This window comes from Gadus chalcogrammus, chromosome 12, assembly GCF_026213295.1.
Source record: "Gadus chalcogrammus isolate NIFS_2021 chromosome 12, NIFS_Gcha_1.0, whole genome shotgun sequence".
Lineage (NCBI taxonomy): Eukaryota > Metazoa > Chordata > Actinopteri > Gadiformes > Gadidae > Gadus > Gadus chalcogrammus.
The window spans coordinates 30,059,013-30,064,851 of NC_079423.1; positions in this window are offsets into that span (position 1 = coordinate 30,059,013).

Sequence of the window (5,839 nt, forward strand, 5' to 3'; positions counted from 1 at the left end):
AGGTGTCACTCTACAGCAGAGCTTAGTCACAGTCACAACTCAGCGTATCCTCGGAGCCAGAGGACACTTGGACCAGTACCACGAGTCACGACTTTCCCCCTGACTTCCTGTACCGCCGCTGCGACCAACTTTCTCTTTATCCCAGGCCTATGAGTGATGAGTTCTGCCTAAACTGGGTTATTAAATCGAGGACCGTGTGTCTTTTTTTTATGTTAAATAAGAGGATGAAATGATGATGAATGATATAAATGCGTCTAGCCATACACGTGGTGAGGTGACGCTCGGTAAAGGAACTACGCTGACTTGAGTCACGCCCGGAGGCAGTCCCACTTTGTTTCACCATCGATCAAGAACATGGAGTTCTTTTTGCTGTATATTTAGTTTTTAGTCTTTCTTTTGCGCTGTTTGTGTGATTCGAGCCTCATGGACAAAAATTCAAAAACTCAAGCACTGATCTGTGCTACTCAGGGATACATAGAAGACTGATTTGTGTTGTTGTTAGAATGTTAGAAATCCTGAAGTGTTGGGATTGCAGTCCCATGTTGAGGTGTTTGAGAAGTCTCTTCTTAAAATGCATGAAGTCTACTTTATGTGATGTCTCCGACAACAGCAGGGGAGAAGGCTGAAGTCCCCTACCAACACAAATGATGGATGTATTTCTGTGTGCATTTGTGTGTGCGTTTATGTATTTGGGCGTCTATCTGCTTGTGTGTGCATGCTTGTGTCTATGCATGTTCGGGAACATCCATAGGAGCTTCTAGTTAAACAACAAGACAGTTGTTTTCTTTCTTTTCTTTTTATGACCCAACGTTCCCACTTGTCAACTCAAGATGCCTGGGCCAACCCTTTCCTGACAGAGAGGTATGATAATGAAAACATATGTCGTGTATTACGAAAGCAGAACGCGCAGAATGAACGCAGGGCATCTTACGATGTACTATCAGGACATTATGCCGTGAAAAACACTCCTGGGCTTATTCAGTTTTCCTTTCTTCAAATATTTTTACTTACAGTATTCAAAGAATCGGCTTAGTGTAGTCAAAATCTTTGCTCCTATTCAAAATGCATAACATTTGTTGGATTGTGTATGTATACAATACATACAAAGAAACCTGATTTCTTTCTTTCTTACTTCAGACTCAATGACATTGGCCATCACCACAGACTCCAGAGACACTCTCCTGCAAGGCAACATTCCAGGCCATGTATCATATGCAAAACTTATATTAAACCGTATTTATAACCCCGCCAGCCTGCATCTGTGCCTGTAGGAGCCCGATAAAAGTAAGCTAGGTTACGTGTAGCAACAGACTTCATTAAACTCAACCTAGGTGGCTGCCAGACTCTGAAATACGGCTTATTGTAAGTTTAGCATATACTGAAACACTGGTGCCACATGTTTTCATGTTGCCATGCAGTAGATCTCTTTGGATGAATCCGAATACTCATACTTGACTGCAATATAGTAGGCCTTTTGTAGTACGTCACAAATATAGCGCATCCGAATGCTCAGTACGCATTGTTTAGTAGGCAAAACAGTTTCTGAATGCGTACTACCACAGTATACAACGGCGGGTCACTACGCTATCCCACAAACCAGCGGAGTCTGGTAAAAGAATTCCGCGGTGAAAAAAATAATTACAAATCTGTAAATTATCACAGGTGACCTTCATTTTGCCGGCATCTGATGTGCGGCACACAGAGGGGAAATACGTAATCTCGAAACATCCGGTGGCGTTTCGGTGGAGTTCGGAGGCTACTTGTGAAACCAGCCAAACCAAAACTTGGTACTTTTTTTGGTTTATAGCTTGACTAGTAATGAGAAAAGAAGGTGTATAGATAAAAAAATGTCTGTTTTTTATATATATGTTAAAAAAATTCAGACATTTTTTTATATATATATACCTGTGTCACAGGTAGTACTACATTAACGGTCACGTAGTAAACACTGCACAGAAATAGTATATACTTAGTATTCGGATGCACCCTTTGTCTCTCTGTGTGTGTGTGGGGAGATGGCTGGTTTAACCTGTGCACACTGATTACTCAACGTGCAACAGGTGTGCAGCCTCACCCAGCGCCAGAGTCAAACCAGGTGAGGCTGCTTCAACCAGCCGTAATGCACGCATGACTCCACACATAAACTCCCACAATGATATCTGCACCCAGTTTCATATCCGCATGTGCACGCTGACTGCAAACACACACACGCGCACATGCATGCACGTGCACGCACACACACACGCACACAGTGACATCCAAAATGTCCCTGTTAGATACGGAAAGTTAAGGCCGCCCTATCACGACGCGTCGCTTGGCTCCGGCCTCGTTCCCATGTGGTCACGGACCGCTGAGGCCGCCGTGGCACGACTCCCGCGAGGATAGTGGTGCTGCGCTACACTCCTGACACCCAGAAGCCGGACTGTCTGTCCCGCTGTCTGTCGCTATCAGATCGGACATTCACTGCACAGCCTGATCAGAATGGTGCAAACTTGTCACTCCAACCCCACCCCCCCTCCCACACACACACACACACACACACACACACACACACACACACACACACACACACACACACACACACACACACACACACACACACACACACACACACACACACACACACACACAAAGAGGAGCAAATAATCACCAGCAGGCACTCTCGTAGCGAGCAGGCCCACAATAGGACAGGGCTCAGCCTCTGACTGGTGCTAAATAAACTAATGAGATCCACCCACATGACACACAGGCCGGCATGACAAGAACTTTTATAGCTGTGAAAGTTGGCAAGGCTCGGGGAGAGAGGGTGTTAGCTCTATTTATTTATTAGGACGGGGGAAGGGGGTATTTGCTTTGTGACAGCTGGTGGCGTCGCGGCAGAAGGATTAGTTGTCTCAAAAAGGTTAGGCATGGGAGTAGGGATGGAGTAAAATGGAAACAGCAGGGAGAGACGCAGAGCAGGGAGAGAGACAGAGAGCAGGGAGAGAGAGAGCAGGGTGAGAGACAGAGCAGGGAGAGAGTTGGGAGAGAACGAGCAGGGAGAGAGACAGAGACAGAGAGCAGAGAGAGAGGGAAAGACAGAGCGCAGGGAGAGACTCAGAGTAGGGAGTTAGGGAGAGAGACAGAGGCAGAGGAAGGGCAGAACGTGTGGGCGTTGCGTTAGGCTGGTTTTTTGGCACTGCAGACAGGACTTACTAATTCATAGTAATACCAAATATGCCTCCCAGAACCGTCTTTCTCTGATTCAAAGAACAGTTCAAGGAAGTCAAACCATGGTATCGGTTAAAGAGATGCAGGCCACAGCGTTCATACAGGCAGTACTTCACGAGGAATAAAACCCCCTGGACAGATAGCAGATAACTGTGGTGAACAGTGTGTGTGTGTGTGTGTGTGTGTGTGTGTGTGTGTGTGTGTGTGTGAGTGAGTGTTCAGTACACACAGTGAGGAATACCAGACACTAGCATTTCCTTTGTTGGTGCAAGCAAGTTTAAAAGTTATCAAATCACACTGCTGTCCTCCCACCCGGCTGAGCACTTCCTCACACACACACACGCACGCACGCACGCACGCACGCACGCACGCACGCACGCACGCACGCACGCACGCACGCACACACTCACACTCTCATGCACTCACTCCTACCCAGCCTGCCCACTAATCCTCAATCCCAGCCAGGAGCAGTATTGCTCCCCCCCCCCCTTCCCAAGAGAGACGATTTATTTTCATCGTCCGTCTTGTCTTATCACCCCCCCCCCCCCCCCCCCCCCCTCTCACGCCTCTCTGTTATCTGGTGTTTTGTTCTCCCTGCAGCTGAGTGGATCAGAGCCCTGTACTCCTGTGCTCCACGGTTTGCGTCCTCCGCAATCTAATCATTGCGAGCGAAGGTCACTCCGGGTCACATGGTCTGGCGGCGCGATCGGCGCGCCGTGTGTGGATCTCATCCGTGACGCGAGTCCAGGGAGAGGACGGCGGGCGGCTCTCTCTCTCTCTCTCTCTCTCTGACGCACGCCCAGAATAGCCCCCCCGGTCTGCAGCCATGACGTCACTCGTCCCCTCCTCTCGACGACTCCCTGCCTTCCCAATCCCACAAACCCTTCTCTGCTCTGTCTGCTTTACTTCCGTGTCTCTCTCTCTCTCTCTCTCGCTCTCTCTCTCTCTCTCTCGCTCTCGCTCTCGCTCTCTCTCTCTCTCTCCCTCTCTCCCTGTTATGGCCTTATATCAATGGCCACCCCCCTTTCTGAACTTCCTTCTTGGTTTCTGTTCCCTGTTTGTGTTTACTGATAACAGCTGTTAATCCATAAGGGAAGCGAGGTCGTCGAAACCAACGTCACACACTCCCTCTGACGTCTCCATCGGCCCTGGGGCCGGGTTAGACTGACACACACAAGACAGGGAAGCTTCCCAAATGGAAGCCCTTCCTATCGGGAAACAATAAGGAACAGAATGGATCCGTGGGCATCTGTTGATGTTTTTCCATAACAAGCGATCCTCATTCCCAACAAGGGGTTGGACATTCATTTGTATTTTTATTCAATAATATCATCAAGGAAATCCTGTTAAATAAGGACAAGGACAGGAAAGGGATAAATGGCCAGTAATATAAACTGTGAGTCATAAGGAGGGTTTGTTTTGTTGGCCCTGTGTTTAGGGACTCTTGGACACTGCATCACTCAGAACCAGATAACCCTTCATTACACACACACACACACACGCACACACACGCACACACACACACACACACACACACACATGCACACACTCATAAACCATACGTCATGAGCACAACGCACAATGTTATTTTGTTCGTTAAACATGGCAAGCAGGCACAACAGGTCCCAGGGAGATTGGAAGGCTATACGTTTTGTTGACAGTTGGTGCATTGAACCGGGGAATGTGTGAGCACTGAAACAAGAATGCAATAGATAATATTTCTTGCTTGAGTCACACACAATCTTCACAGGACCGAAAGTAGTTGTACACACAAACAGCTTGGTGCCTGCTGTACACACCATACAGAGGGAAGTGCGATCGAAACCCGAGTGATTTGTATATTTTCATTGCCGTATCAAAAGATACACTCAAAACCGTGCAGGGCATGTCAACTGGTGGTGGCCTTCATATCCAGTTGCCTAACAACACGGTGTCATCAAGTTGTTTGCCGCCATGCCGGGAGCCTGTTAGGACAGCACGCTGAATGCCCTTGGTCAATTTGCCCTGCCCAGCCAAGTGTGACTTTTCACTATGCGTCATTTAGACTATTTTGGTAGCGTGCAAAAATAGTCAGTCAATGAATCAGTTGTGTCTGTTTATACTATAGCAGTAGGCGCCTCTAGTGTTTACCTCTAACTATGGCTGGTGATAGCCATGCACCAGCAACGACATTTGGAAACCGAAAAAAAAAAAGATCACATGGCAAGGAAACATAAAGCTTTTCAGCCCATTAGACAGCTTGGATCAAAGCAATGAAATGACTTTAGCCTGATCGCACACTCCATTACCATGTAATACCACACGCTCTTTAACATCCTTTGTGCATATTGAGTTATAACGCACTTTAACGCAAATTAACATTGGACTATTTTAATCCTGAATCATCTCACTTATTCCTCAAGTACCAGGGCCTGACCTTTAGAATTGACCTGTGTTGTTGGAATCAATTACGCGTTTGAAACGCTAGCAGCCCAAGGTGTTCTTTCATAGGTGTGAAAATGTGTCTTCTGAATTCGATTTTTGGTCTGTGTAGTATCTTAGTAAACACTATGACATATATTTATGCATTGTGATAATTAGATCAAAAGCGCTGATGTTTTCCTGACTTGTTGGATGATTCCTAGAAAAA